Source organism: Dasypus novemcinctus, chromosome 18 (assembly GCF_030445035.2).
Source record: "Dasypus novemcinctus isolate mDasNov1 chromosome 18, mDasNov1.1.hap2, whole genome shotgun sequence".
In the NCBI taxonomy this organism is placed as follows: domain Eukaryota; kingdom Metazoa; phylum Chordata; class Mammalia; order Cingulata; family Dasypodidae; genus Dasypus; species Dasypus novemcinctus.
The window spans coordinates 82,610,256-82,626,363 of record NC_080690.1 but is presented as its reverse complement, the minus strand read 5'-3'; the positions used below and the strand labels follow the sequence as shown (position 1 = coordinate 82,626,363).

Here is a 16,108-nt window from a genome sequence, read left to right as displayed (position 1 = left end):
GAGACTACAAAAAGACCTTTGAACGTAAAGCCAAATCTCACTAAGCAGGAAAGAGAGAGAGCAAATATAAGGAAGAAACAATTGAGAAGATGCAGGAATAAAAGAATTTCAAGTACAACTTCTACTAAAAACTGCTAAAATAGGGAACTGGACATGGCTCAAGTGATTTGGAACCATCTACCATACGGGAGGTCCAGGGTACAATTTCTGGAGCCTTCTGGTGAAGGCAAGTTTCCCAACACAGGAATGCTGGCCAATGCAGATAGCTCACACAGCAAGTTGACACAACAAAAAGAGACACAGAGGAGAGACAACAAGAAATGCAGCAGACCAGGGACCTGAGGTTGTGCAAGAGATTGAGCACCTCTCTCCCACTTCAGAAGGTCCCAGGATCAGTTCTCAGTGCTGCCTAAAGAGAAGAGAAGGAGACACAGAAGGACACACAGCAAATGGACACAGAGAGCAGATAATAAGTGCAAAAACAATGAGGGGTAGGGAGTAGAAATAAATAATTTTAAAATATTAAAAAAAAAAAAAAACTGCTAGCATGAAAAAAAGCTGTAACCAAAAATATTACCAGGCAGATAATTATAATGACAGAATAAACACTGAGTATTTTAAAAGTCTTTTAAGAAATGTTTTTATACAATTCCCAAATGTATGAGAAAATTACATATTTAATTTCTTTGCATTTTCTTCTTTTAGAAAGATAATGTTGGGAAGCAGGTATGGCTCAACTCACAGAGTGTCCACCTACCATATGGAGGGTTCAGGGTTCAATACCCAGGTTCTCCCATCCTATGTGGTGAGTTGGCCCACATGCAGTGCTGATGTGCCCAAGGAGTGCCATGCCACAGAATAGTGTTCCCTGCATAGGGGTGCTCCATGTTCAAGGAGTGCACCCACCAAGGAGAGCCACCCCATGTGAAAAAAGTGCAGCCCACCCAGGAATGTCACTGCACAGAGACCTGATGCAGCAAAATGATGCAACAAAAAAAGTGACAGTTTCCCAGTGCTGCATGACAAGAATGCAAGCAGACACAGAAGAACACACAGTGAATGGACACAGAGAGCAGACAACAGTGAGGAAGGGGAGACAAATAAATAATAAAATAAATCTTTAAAAATAAGATACTGTTTACTACAAAGAAACTAGCAGTGCTGGAAGAAAACTATTTTTCTAGTAAATTTATGAAAACTTAAGATTCCCAATGGAATAAAGTTCATGTTCTAGCTACCACCACCTTATCAATATATTTCTATTAGAAATGCAGGTGATTCATTAAAACCTCTAAGTGATAACTAAATGAACTTAAAACCATTGGACTGTGGAGGCAATAGCTTGGCTTTTTCTGCTATAGATAATAACTGTGACAAAAGAGTAGCCATCAAGAAAATTTGCCTTGGGAAGCAGATGTGGCTCAACTGATAGAGTGTCTGTCTACCATATGGAGGGCCCAGAATTTGATCCCCAACGCCTCTTGACCTGTGTGGTGAGCTGACCCATGTGCAGTACCGCTGCATGCAATGAGTGCCATGCCATGCAGAGGGCCTCCACAATAAGGGTGCCCCATGAACAAGGGGTGTGCTCTGCAAGGAGAGCCACCCCACATGGAAAAAGCACAGTACACCCAGGAGTGGCGCTGCATACATGGAAAGGTGATGCATCAAGATGATGCAACAAAAAAGAGATGCAGTTTCCCAGTGCTGCCAGATAATGCAAAGCAGATGTGGAAGAACACACAGCAAATGGGCACAGAGAGAAGACAATGGCGGGAAGAGAAATAAATAAAATGAATCTTAAAAAAAAAAGAAAAGAAAATTGTCCTTATTGATCCCCAGAGTGGTAAATATGCTCAAAGTGAAATAAAAATTATTAGAAGACTTGACCATGATAACATTGTGGAAGTATTTGAACTTCTTGTCCCCAAAGGAAGCCAGTTAACAGATGATGTGGGCTTTCTTACTGAACTGAACAGAGTTTACATCTTTTAGGAGTACATGGAGTACATGGAGACAGACTTGCTGGCTCAGGGTCCTTTACTGGAGGAGTATACTAGACTTTTCATCTATCAACTGCTACATGGGCTCATGTATATTCACTCTGAAAACATACTGCACAGAGATCTAAAACCAGCTAATCTTTTCATTAATACCAAAGGTGTGGTCCTGAAGAGAGGTGACTTTGGTCTTGCATGGATCATGGATCCCCATTATTCCCATAAGGGTCATCTTTCTCAAGGATCTGTTACTAAATGTTACAGATCTCCACATCCTTTACTTTCTCCTCATAGTGATACTAAAGCCATTGGTGTGTGGGCTGCAGGCTGCATCTTTGCTGAAATGCTGACTGGTAAAACCCTCTTTGCAGGTGTGCATGAACTTAAACAGATATAGCTGATTTTAGAGTCTGTTCCCATTATACATGAGGAAGATCATCAGGATCTTCTCAGTGTAATTCTGATTCACATTAGAAATGACATAACTGAGCCACACAAACCTTTAACACAGTAATTAAAGAAGCACTGGATTTCCAGGAATAGATCTTGACATTTAGTCCAATGGATCTGTTGACAGCAGAGAAAGCACTTTCCTATCCTTACATGAGCATATATTATTTTCCAACAGATGAGGCAATTTAAAGTCATCCTTTTTGTATTGAAGATGAAGTTGATGATACTTTGCTCATGGATGAAATTCACAGTCACATTTATAACTGGGAAAGATATCATGATTGTCAGTTTTCAGAGCATGATTGGCCTATACATAACAATTTTGATATTGAGGAAGTTCAGCTTGACCCAAGAGCTCTGTCTGATGTCACTGATCAAAGAACTACAAGTCGATCCTTGAAAATATTTCGGTGAAGATTGTGAAAAGTATCTAGAGGATCCTGCTTTTGATATGATTTACTCTACTGAGCCTTGTTGGCAGCACCAAGATCATCACAAAAACAAATACTTGATCTGGAGTGTAGCCATACATGTAACTACAAATGAGGTCATCACCATATTTAGATAACTTAGTTCAGAGAGAGAGTGAAGTTAATCATTATCATGAACCCATGGTTATTATAGATCTTTCCAATTGGAAAGAACAGAGCAAAGAAAAATCTGGTAAGAAAGGTAAGTCAAAATGTTAAAGGAATGGATTGATTAAAGCCCAGATAGCTCAAGAGGAAGCATCACAGCAACTGACTGAAAAAGAAAGGGAAAAGAATCAGGGATTTGACTTTGATTCCTTTATTGCAGTAACTATTCAACTTCATTCACAACGTGAGCCTACTGAATTTGTTGATAAATTAAATCACTTGACTAGCTCAGTGTCCCAACCAGAATTGAAAAGCTTGATCAAAGTCAGTAAGCCAAGAATAAGAGGAAAAAGGAATGGCAAATTTGGTTCATTAAGAAGTTTTGAACCTGTCTTCTTGGGACAGGCAGTTTGTGAATGGTAAGGAGGACTGTTTTCTCATAAGTCAGTTTTGTTGCGAGGTAAGGAAGGATAAACAAATTGAGAAGGAAAACACTTACATCAGTTACTTGGACAGGTTCTTTAACAAGAAATAAAATGTTAAAATGCTAGAGACTGAGCCAGCAGAGGATGGGACGCTTGGGAGAGAGGAAATGAGGAAGGATTTCTGAACTGCAATGGGGAGTTTCTCTTTGACAAGCAGCTTGAATCCATGGGCATCCCATGGCTTCACAGTCCCATTGGGTCACCACTTAGGTCAATACAGGCCACATTAACACCTTCTGCCATGAAATCTTCCCCTCACATTCCTCATAAAGCATACAGCAGCATTCCAAAACATCTGACCTAAAATACTCAGCAGACATTTCTCTGTATTCTTCATGAAATGTGTTTTGTCTTTTTTATTACTAGTGTTTAAGTCATTTTTTACTTGAATCAGATGGTGTCATTTTAGTAAGGATATCTTTAGTTCTTGGTTTTTAAAATTCAGACTTATTTTCTACATGTGAGAGTTTTCATTTTAACTGGCATGTTATTTGCACATAAAAATTTAAAAAAAAGAGTGAAATAATGCAATGCAGGAGGAGACAAAAGAAATGCACTAAGACAAGTGAAAACATTCTCAAAGAAGAATGATCTGTTCTACAGGAACCAAATCTCACCTCGAAATTTCCACAGGAAGACTGTACATAATTGCATGAAAATTGGGAAACGGACTTGGCCCAGTGGTTAGGGCATCCGTCTACCACATGGGAGGTCCGCGGTTCAAACCCTGGGCCTCCTTGACCGGTGTGGAGCTGGCCCATGCGCAGTGCTGATGCCACAAGGAGTGAAGTGCCACTCAGGGGTGTCCCCCACATAGGGGAGCCCCACGCACAAGGAGTGCGCCCTGCAAGGAGAGCCACCCAGCGCGAAAGAAAGTGCAGCCTGCCCAGGAATGACACCACCCATACTTCCCGTGCCACTGACGACAACAGAAGCAGACAAAGAAACAAGACGCAGCAAATAGACACAGAGAACAGACAACTGGGGGAGGGGGGGTTAAATAAAATAAATAAATCTTTAAAAAAAAAAGAAAATATATCTATTTTTTCCTAAAACATTTTTCATTCATTAATATTTTTAAGTTTCTCATGCTGTACACATTTCTTAAAAGACATATGGTACTGAAGCAGGCTGATAAGATAGGGAATTAATAGATCGATCTGAAACCTGACAAGGATCTGGAACCCCCAAGGTGGCTGCTGGAGGAACCCCAGCCCTGGGATTCCACTACCTGGAACAAAGAAAAGCCCAGATATTCTCTAGAAACTTTATCATTCGGTCCTCATTAAGAAACTGATGGGTGGGATAATCAATCCAAACAGTGAACAGCTGAACCCGGCCTCCCCTTCCATTAGCAAAAGGGTGGCATAATTAGCAATTTTAAAGCAAACCACAAGGCTTGCATGTGCTCTCTTGACTTCCTCTTTTTCCTGCGGACCTGTCCTGCCCTCTGTATGCTGCTGTCGCCATTTTTCCCCTGCCATGTGGCCACACAAGTAACCCTGGGAATTTATAACCTATAATGAGGATTATAGCTTATAAATTATCCCTCTTCATCCCTTTTCAACCCCTTCCTCTCTACCTCGAACCCCTGCTCAATTATTTTCTCCCATTTCTCTTCCCTCCCTACCTGAATAAATTACAGGCCTAATTCACCCAGCATGCTCTTGAAATTCATTTTTACAGCATAGTCAAAGACCTAGATAGAATCTGGTAACAGTACCAGCAGCAACTGAAAATGAAAACTGAATTTGGTGCACATGTGCTTTCTACCTCAAGGAACACACAAAAGTGTGGGGCAACACAGATACCACCAATAGTGCTTCACAATATGCACTTCTATTTAGCCAGCATTTATTATAGTAAATTATTCTTAAGATTCATTCACTGTTTATAAAGGTTCTGGTATGCATTCTTTATAGTGAAGTATTAATACATCACATCTTATTTATTTTAGCAAATCAGTATATTTTCTGGATTTAATTATAGAAAGTTAACTTAGTTTTGGAAATTTATTTGCAAACACTTTTTCCATTTGGCACTATGGTATGTTGCCTACCTAGCTGAATATATAACATCAGCTTATTCTAAGGCAGTCAACATACTTAATTTACTTAAGTGTTCATTTTAAGCAAATTGCTCACTATGTATAGGAATTCTATTTTGGAAATGCTTTATCTATCTACCAACAAAAATTGGGGGTACTTTATTATAAAATGCTCCTGGAAGTCTTATTTGTGTTTATTTTTTAAAAAATGTAATGTTATACTTGTGTGCATGGAGGTAATTAAGTACATCATTATTGTAGATTAAAAGTTGTACATGATAAGACATTTTGTTTTTACTGTATGTATTTTCTGAATAATCTATTCCTGTTCTAAGGCAAGCATGAATAAAATTAGGTTAAATGTAGCATGTGACATCACAATGTCTTAGAAATTTGTCTATTTTATTTTACTGAATATTGTCTGTATCTTTGGTTACCCTGTTTAAAGAAAAAGACACATAGAACATAGCCAGCAAAAAAAGTGATAAATGTAATCTGGATTTTCACACATATTAAATGTATATATTTTAGCACCTGGCTTTTTCCAAGGTGAAAGGACAAATTCTTTTCTAACATTTACAGTTTAAGATATATTTAAGGGTTTTATTAAAATATTAAATGTTGTCAGGGCTGAACATCATATTTAAATAGTCCTCTATTTATCACAGTGACAGATAAGTTAGTAAAATATTTTGGAAATGACTTAACTTCCAAAGTAGCAGTTGTGTATTTTTTCTTAAGCAATAAGGATTTGATGAAGCCACTTTGATAAGACTCAGATTCTTTGTTCTTTATACATCAATTATCTCAAAAGGACTTTTACACCCTCCACTCCAAACAGAACAACCATTTGAGAAACTGTGTTACTTTAACTGAGAGAAAGTACATCATTTGGTAAACAAATCTTCATTAGCGGTTGGGAGAGAAACCCGGGGTGGGAGACAGCGCTCTGGCTGCTGCCTCTGCTGGTCTCAAAAACAGTTTTTTGAGCATTAGAAATTCTTTGGGACCAGGCTGTTTCAGGATTTTGCAGGTCAGGAGGTGTCTGGCCATCGATTTCGTGGGAAGGTAATAGAGAAAATTCGTGTTAAAGATAAAATTGAGGCTTGCTTACACGGAGGTGGGGGCTGTGCGCAGGACGCTCCCTCCTGGGGTGGGTTGAGCTGTGGCACTGGCACCAGGGCTGTGATTCCTGGAGGCTCTGTGGTACTGGGGAATTCATAAGCCCTGAGCGGGCTATTGGGGGGCTAACAGGGCAGGATGCTTTCGCAGACGGATTTGGGGAGATAGACAGGAGTTTTATTGCAAGGCGGGGAATTTTTGATAGCGGACACAAATAATAGTGCTTCTGGCTACAGCCCCGCCCCCAAGGCCAGCTGTCAATCTGCAGCAGCCTTAAATTGCTGGCAGCAAAGAGACGTCATCAGGAGGCTATTTCGTGGGACGGCAGGGTGGGAGGTGGCTGGAAGCCAATTAGGGGAATTTTTTGTGAGGCGTGGGATTTTTTATTTCAGACACTGATACAGTGCTTCTGGCTAGAGCCCTGCCCGCTAAGCCTAGCTGTGGATCTACAGCATCCTTAAATTGGCTGCAATATAGAGGCGCCCCCAACTGGCTGTCCAGGGCCTGCAGGGCAGGAGGTGTCCTGAAGTCGAATTGGTGATACAGCCACACAAGAGACCCTAGTGAAAGGGGGAATTGCGGGTTTCAGAAACATAGGTCAGAGTTTGTGGACGTGACCGCTCCCATAGGGCTGGCACCAAGCTGCGGGGATCTCTGAAGGCTGTGTTGCACTGCGGTGCTCCCAGGCTCACTGTTAACCAGATTTGAGGTGGCCAGGTCTGTGTCCCTGGTGGCCCACACACCAGAGACTCACACCTCTTGAGTCTGCAATATCACAGACTTTCCATCCCTGAATCCACCATGCCCTGAGGGCCATCTGAAGTCCTTTTTTTTTTAAAGATTTATTTATTTATTTAATACAACACCCCACCCCCCGGTTGTCTGTTCTGTGTCTATTTGCTGCGTCTTGTTTCTTTGTCCGCTTCCGTTGTTGTCAGCGGCACGGGAAGTGTGGGCAGTGCCATTCCAGGGCAGGCTGCACTTTCTTTGGCACTGGGCAGCTCTCCATATGCATGCACTCCTTGCACGTGGGGCTCCCCTACACAGGGTACACCTGCGTGTCATGGCACTCTGTGTGCGCATCAGCACTGCACATGGGCCAGCTCCACACGGGTCAAGGAGGCCCGGGGTTTGAACCGCAGACTTCCTATGTGGTAGATGGATGCCCTAACCACTGGGCCAAGTCCGTTTCCTCCATCTGAGGTCCTTGATTGTTCGAGTCCTCAATGTTTGTGTTTTGGTTTTTTTAATTTTAATTTTTAATTTTTAATTTTTTATTGTCCTGTTTGCTAATATTGCATTATTTCCTAGTATTTTCTCCTGTTGTATCCACCAAGGTCTTTTTCTTTTTTCATTTATTTAGGGTTTTTTGTTGTTGCTGCTATTGGTGTTCCATATCTCATTTTCTTTTCCTTACTTGTTCCCCTCCCTTTTCCTTACCCACCCCCCTTTTTCTTTCTTTCTTCTCTCCCTTTTTTTTCTCTCTTTTCTCTTGTCCCTCGTTTTCTTCTTATTTTATTTTATCTTAATTATGCAATAGGTGCTGCAGGGAACACCTCACATTTGCTGGGTTTCCTCATCCTCCGTTGCCTCATTTCTGTGTGAATTGATTTTGGCTACCTACACTATCCCCTTTCCCCCACATCTTGGTATCCTCCATCATCTACTATCTTTCCTATATTCCACCTCCCTTTCTTTGATCCCCAAATCATCTAACTCTTAATTTCTAAAACCTTTGTTTTGTTTTCTGTCTTTTATCCACCCTTGAAACTATTGCCTCTCTTTACTCTTTCCCTCTCTCATGAAAACACTAGCCTAATAATCATACCATATTCTTCCCATATTCAGTCGACTACCTCATTATAGGTACTCTACTTACTGCTATAATTCTACACAACTTACATGAGTCTAATATCCATCATCCCAGATCTCATATTATTGCTCTGTTAACATTTATTACCAATACTACTTTAAACATTTTCCTTTCTTACAAAATTGCCTTTCCCTGGCCCTAACATTTTCCTTCAAAGTGAACTCAAATGGCAATAAGAAATTAGAATAAGAAGTGACAAAGAGAAAATATAATACTCACACAAAAACAACAGCTAATTAATCCCCAAGACTAGACAAAGAAGCTAAGGAACTGATTAAAACTGTCAAGATAAAATGATGACCTGACAGCAACAAAAATCTACAAACCAAATGAGTAATCAGGAAAACATGGCTGTATCCAATGAACAAACTAAAAACCAGGAAGGGGAGCAGAACTTCGGACAAGTAATTAAAGGTCTCAGAACATATATCACAGACAAATTTAATGAAGTAAAGGAAGAGGTTAACAATGTGAAGACAACACCTGAAGGGGAAATTGCAGACATACGCAAAAAGATAACAGATATGATGGGAATGAACATAACAGTTCAAAAAATCAAAAATACACTCGCAGCAAACAGCAGGAGATTAGAAGAGGAAGAGCAGAGAATTACTGATGTAGAAGACAGTACATCGGAAATCAAACAGATAGTAGAATTGATTGATAAAAAGATAGTAAAAATCCAGCTTGGACTTAGGGACCTGAATGACAATGCTAAATGCACAGACATATGTATTATAGGCATCCCAGAAAGAAAAGAGAAGGGAAAGGGATCAGAAGGAGTGTTGCAGGAAATAATGGCTGAAAACTTCCCAAATCTACTGAAAGAGACAGATGTACATATCCAAGAAGCACAATGTACCCCAAATATCATAAACCCCAACAGGCCCACCCCAAGACATACTTGTCAAATTATCCAACACTCAAGACTAAGAGAAAATTCTAAAAGCAGCAAGAGAAAAGAAAAACATCACATATAAGGGAAGCTCCATAAGATTAAGTGATGATTTCTTACTGAAACCATGGAGGCAAGAAGGCAGTGGTATGATATAGTCAAGGTAATAAAAGAAAAAAATTTCCAACCAAGAATATTGTATCCAGCTAAACTAGCATTCAAAAATGATGGAGAGTTCAAAATATTCCCAGATAAACGGAAATTGAAAGAGTATGCCAACAAGAAACCTCCCCTTCAAGAAATTCTAAAGGGAGTTCTGCAGGAAGAAAGGAAAAAACAGGACAGGCAGAGTTGGAGGAGAGTGTAAGAACAACAGAAAAGACAAAAAGAGAAGGGAAAAACAAACAAAATATGACAAACAAGTCCAATCAAAATATGGCTAACATAAATAATTCCTTGAAAGTAATAAAACTGAATGTCAATGGATTAAACTCACCTATCAAAAGATTCAGACTGGGACATTGGATAAGGAAATATGACCCATCTATACACTGTCTGCAAGAGACACATCTTAGACCCAGAGATTCATGGAGGCTGAAAGTGAATGGTTGGAAAACAATCTTACAAGCAAAGAATAAACAAAAAAAGGCAGGATTAGCTATATTAATATCAGACAAAATAGACTTTAAATGCAAAACAATTGTGAGAGACAAAGAAGGATACTACATATTAGTGAAAGGGACAATCTCTCAAGAAGAATGAACAATCATAAATATTTATGCTCCTAACAAGGGCGACTCTAAATATATGAGGTAAACACTGGAAAAACTATGTGAAAGAATAGATGCATCTACAATTATAGTGGGGGATTTTAATACATCACTATCAACTCTGGACAGAACATCTCAAAAGAGAATCACTAAAGAAACAAAATATTTGAACAGTATATTAGAGGAGCTGGATCTAATAGACATATACAGATCATTACACCCAAACACAGCAGGATATACATTTTTCTCAAGTGCAGATGGATCATTCTCCAAGATAGACCATATGCTAGGCAACAAAGAAAGGTTTAATGAATTCAGAAAGATCGAAATCATACAAAATAATATCTCTGACCACAGTGGAGTGAAGCTGGAAATCTGCAAGAGCCAGAGGCCCAGATTTCACACACCAAGATAAGGAAATTAAACAGCACCCTCTTAGAAAAACACTGGGTCAAAGAGGAAATCTCCAAAGAAATCAATGACTACCTTGAAACAAATGATAATGATAACACAACATACCAAAAATTATGGGCTGCAGCAAAAGCAGTACTGAGAGGGAAATTTATAGCCATAAATTCATACAACAAAAAAAGATGAAAGAGCAAAAATTGAAGAACTAACTACACATTTGGAGGAATTAGGAAAAAAAACAACAAAGTAATCCAACAGGAAGCAGGAAGGAAATAAAAAGATAAGACCAGAACTAAATGAAATAAAAAATAAGAAAACAATTGAAAAGATAAAAAAGACCAAGAGCTGGTTTTTTGAAAAGATCAATGATATTGACAAACCTTTAGCGAGACTAACAAAGAAAAAATGATAGAAGATGCAAATACACAAAATAAGAAATGAAAAAGGATATCACCACTGACCCCACAGAAATAAAGAATATCATAAGAGGATACTTTGTAAAACTATATTCCAACAAAAATGACAATTCAGAGGAAATGGACAAATTCCTAGAAACACATAAGCAGCCTATATTGATGAAAGAAGAAATTGAAGATCTCAACAAACCAATCACGTGTAAAGAGATAGAATCAGTCATTAAAAATCTCCCAACTAAGAAGAGCCCAGGGCCAGATGGCTTCCTAGGTGAATTCTAGAAAACATTCGGGAAAGAACTAACACCAATCCTGCTGAAACTCTTCCAAAAAATCAAAACAGAAGGAACATTGCCTAACTCATTCTATGATGCCAACATTACCCTAGTACCAAAACCAAACAAAGACACACAAGAAAGGAAAATTAAAGACCAATTTCTCTAATGAACCTAGACACAAAAATACTTAACAAAATACTTGCTTATCGTATTCAACAGCACATTAAATGAATTATACACCACGACCAAGTGGGATTCATTCCAGGTATGCAAAGAAGGTTCAACATAAGAAAATCAATCAATGTAATACACCATATAAACAGATTGAAGGAAAAAAATCACATGATTATATCTATAGATGCAGAAAAGCATTTGACAAAATACAGCACACTTTCTTGATAAAAACACTCCAAAAGATCGGAATACAAGGAAATTTTTTGAACATGATAAAGAGTATATATGAAAAACCCACAGCCAACATTGTTTACGATGGAGAAATCCTAAAATCCTTCCCCCTAAAGTCAGGAACAAGACAAGGATGCCCACTCTCTCCCCTTCTATTTAACATTGTTTTAGAAGTACTTGTTCGAGCACTGAGGCAAGAACCAGATACAAAAGGCATTCAAATTGGAAAGGAAGAAGTCAAAATTTCATTATTTGCAAATGACATGATCCTATACATAGAAAACCCTGAAAAGTCTACAACAAAGCTTCTAGAACTCATAAATGAGTTTAGTAAAGTTGCAGGTTATAAGATCAATGCACAAAAGTCAGTAGCATTTTTGTACACCAATAATGAGCAAGATTAGGAGGAAATCAAGAAACAAATACCATTTACAATAATAAATTAAAAAATCAAATATTTAGGAATAAATTTAACTAAAGATGTAAAAAACTTATACACCAAGAACTATACAAGACTGTTCAAGGAAATCAAAGAAGACCTAAATAAATGGAAGAATATTCCCTGTTCATGGATAGGAAGACTAAATATTATTAAGATGTCTATCCTACCAAAACTGATCTACACATTCAATGCAATCCCAATAAAAATCAACACAGCCTTCTTTAAGGAACTTGAAAAACTAACTGTGAAATTTATTTGGAAAGGAAAGAGGCCCCAAATAGTCAAAAACATATTGAAAAAGAAAAACGAAATTGGAGGAATCACACTACCTGACTTCAAAACATACTACAAAGCTACAGTAGTGAAAACAGCATGATATTGGCATAAGGAGAGACACACAGACCAATGGAATTGAAATGAAAGTTCTGATATAGAACCTCATATATATAGCCATATAATATTCGATAAAGCTACCAATCCCTCTCAACTGGGAGAGAATGGTCTATTCAACAAATGGTGCCTGGAGAACTGGATATCCATATGTAGAAGAATGAAAGAGGATTACCATCTCACACCTTATACAAAGATCAACTCAAGATGGACCAAAGACCTAAATATAAGAGCCAAGACCTTAAAGACCTTGGAAAGCAGTGTAGGGAAACATCTTCAAGACCTTGTAATAGGAAATGGCTTCATGAATATCACACCAAAAGCACGAGCAGCAAAAGAACTAATAGATGAATGGGACTTCCTCAAAATTAAAGCCTTCTGCACCTCAAAGGAGTTTGTCAAGAAAGTAAAAAGGGAACCTACACAGGGGAGAAAATATTTGGCAACCATATATCCGATAAGAGACTTGTAACTTGCATATATAAAGAACTCCTATACCTTGAAAATAAAAAGATAAACAACCCATTTAAAAAATGGGGAAAAGATTTAAACAGACACTTCTCCCAAGAAGAAATACAAATGGATAAAAAGCACTTGAGAAAATGCTCCAAATCTCTAGCTATCAGGGAAATGCAAATCAAAACAACAATGAGATACCATCTTACTCCCATAAGATTGCCAGCTATGAAAAAAACAGAATACAAATGCTGGAGAGGATGTGAAGAAATGGGAACACTCATCCACTGCTGGTGGGAATGCAGAAGGATCCAACCATTCTGAAGGACAGTTTGGCAGTTTCTCAAAAAACTAACCATAGATTTGCCATATGACCAAGCAATTCCACTGTTGGGTATATACCCAGCAGAACTGAAAACAAGGACACAAACCGATATATGCACACCAATGTTCATAGCAGCATTGTTCACTATCACCAAAGTTGGAATTGACCCAAATGCCCATCAACAGATGAGTGGATCAATAAAATGTGGTATATACATACAATGGAATACTATGCGGCTGTAAGAACAAATACACTACAAACATACTTGATAACATGGATGAATCTTGAGAACCTTATGTTGAGTGAAGCGACCCAGGCATTGAAGGACAAATACTACATGACCTCAATGATATGAAATAAGCAAGCTGCCTCAGAGAGCTAGAGACTGGAAGATAGGCTTACAGGAATTCGGGGGGTAGAGGAAGAATGTAAGCTAACATCTACATGGGTGAAATCTATGATAAGCTGGAGGTAAGTATGTGTACAAGGTAGGGATAAAATGGAGCATAGGGTAACCTTTGGGTGGGGCTTTGGGGGTTTGAGGGGGCTTGGGATGGGCAGATGGGTAATATTGCCAAGGAAATTGGGGGCAGGGTGGGGCAACATATGAACATAGGAGATTGTCAGGTGTTGGTTGAGAGTATAATGCTGAGAAAACCTTTTCAAAATATAATTAGGAAAGTTATCTCTTTAAGATACTAAAAGGGGATAACCTGACACAGGACAGACTCCTAGGGAATATGTGAATGCTCATTTTGCCAGAGTGGGTTATACCATTGGGTAGAGACCCATATAATGAGAGTGAAGGTAGACCCACAACCTGGGGAGGACTAATGCCATCAAATAGAGGGAACTGTATCTCTCAAGAGAAATGGTGGCTCCCAGGGCATTAGGGCAGTTGAGCAGATCAGTCCCTCAGCACTGTTGCAAGTATTTCTGAACATGGCTCCTCAGGAAATGAAGATTGATTGTCACTGTGGGCCCCAAGGGGAGGGGGAAATAGATATTGAATAGATGGAACCAGACTAAATGTGAGGGCAAGGGAAGTATTTCACAAGAGTACCCAAGGATGTATATAAAACATGTAATATTACACCAAAAACATGTAGGGGATGACAGACTAATAATGTAAACCATAATGTAAAACATAGGAAAACTAAGAAATTTAGAAAACTGAATAGCCTAGAGTATAAAACACAATGTAAACACAAATTTTACCTTGTTTGAAAGCTATTGTCTCAATATCTGTACATCAGTTTCAGTAAATATGATATGAATAAGTTAAAAGATTATCTCTGTGGAAGGGAAAAGGTTTTATAATGGATATGTGGGACTACTGTATATTGTATATATGAATTACTGTGATCTAAGGCTCTTGTGAAGAGAAGCTCAATAATTAGGGAATAAAGAAAAGGAAAAGATAGGATGCAGAATTTTTCCAAATCAATATATATTCTATATCTAACCTTTAAACTCATTGCTATATTCCATTTTACTATTAAAGGAACCTAACATTATATTGGGCTTCACTGTTCAGGAAGTTTTGGATCACAGAGAGGTTCAACAATGGCAGCAGATTAATACTGGTATGGGATGTTATTGACAGGGGACATATGGTTGACAGGGAGTTAACAGGACATGTGTCCAGGGTGCAAGGAAATGTTTGGATATACTCATAGTGGAAACAATTAAAAACAACAGCTGGGGGGGTACTGGGTTCCTGGCCAGTGGGGGGGGGGCTCTGTCATGGTCCCTAGGGGAGTAGCAGCAGTCCCCCAAGTGCAACCGCAAGGACCAGGAAGGAATGAGAGTCCAACAGTGACCCCCTGATACTAATGACTATGCTTGTGAGCCTATACACCTGAAATAAGAACAAGGCCTAGAGCAGCACTGTGCCTAGGGGATCCCTCCTGACAGCCTCCGTGTTACTCAAATGTGGCCAGTTTCAAAGCCAAACTCAGCATGTAAATGCACTGCCTTCCCCCCAGTGTGGGACATGACACCCGGGGATCACTACCAAGTACCAGCTGATGACATAACTAGAAAATGACCTTGAATTAAAGGTTGAACGCGGACCAGCAGAATATCCCTGTCTACATATAACAACAGGAGTTAAAAATGCTGTTTGACCTAAAGTAAGGGGGAAATGGAAAGGACAAATGAGTTCATATGGCTATGAGTCTCTAAAAAAGAGTCTGGAGGTTGTCAGAAAGATTGTCCTTATGCACACCTGAGCAGAGTCTCAGAGACAGATAATGTAGATACAACCCCAGGTATTGGTTCTTTTGAGGGCTAAAGAGACCCAGAGGTTCTATGGTCATGGCAGATGGAGTTCACTGCCATGTAGTTGGCCCTTCTTTGGAGCTGGTGTTTCTGCATGATGGAGCTGGACTCAGATGTGATCTCTTTTCACAAGCCTTTCATGCTATTTTACTGGAATTGTATTTGGTGCTGGGGTTAAAAGATATATCTAGGGGATTGGAATCTCTGGGCTGACAATATGATAGCCAGGCCCTGAGCCTCAACAGACTTCAGCTCCTACACTCTGATTTATTGGACTTACTCCACTCAGCTAACATGGAGTTGAAGAATGTCAACCACCACACCATGGAGCCTAGAGTGCTTACAACTGAAAGCAGGAGGATTGCATCCAGTATCCATGTGGAATCTAAGCCCCCTCTTGACATAGATGTGGAATGGACACAACCAAGCCAAGGTCCACAGGAAGGAGGAATAGGATTAGAGTGGACTTAATGATATTGTAT

General features: G+C 39.2%; 1 pseudogene; it reads left to right on the top strand.

The window, feature by feature from the left end:
• The first annotated feature begins 1,306 nt into the window (after positions 1–1,306).
• On the top strand, positions 1,307–2,867 carry LOC101442211 (mitogen-activated protein kinase 6 pseudogene; annotated as a pseudogene).
• Positions 2,868–16,108: the final 13,241 nt, after the last annotated feature.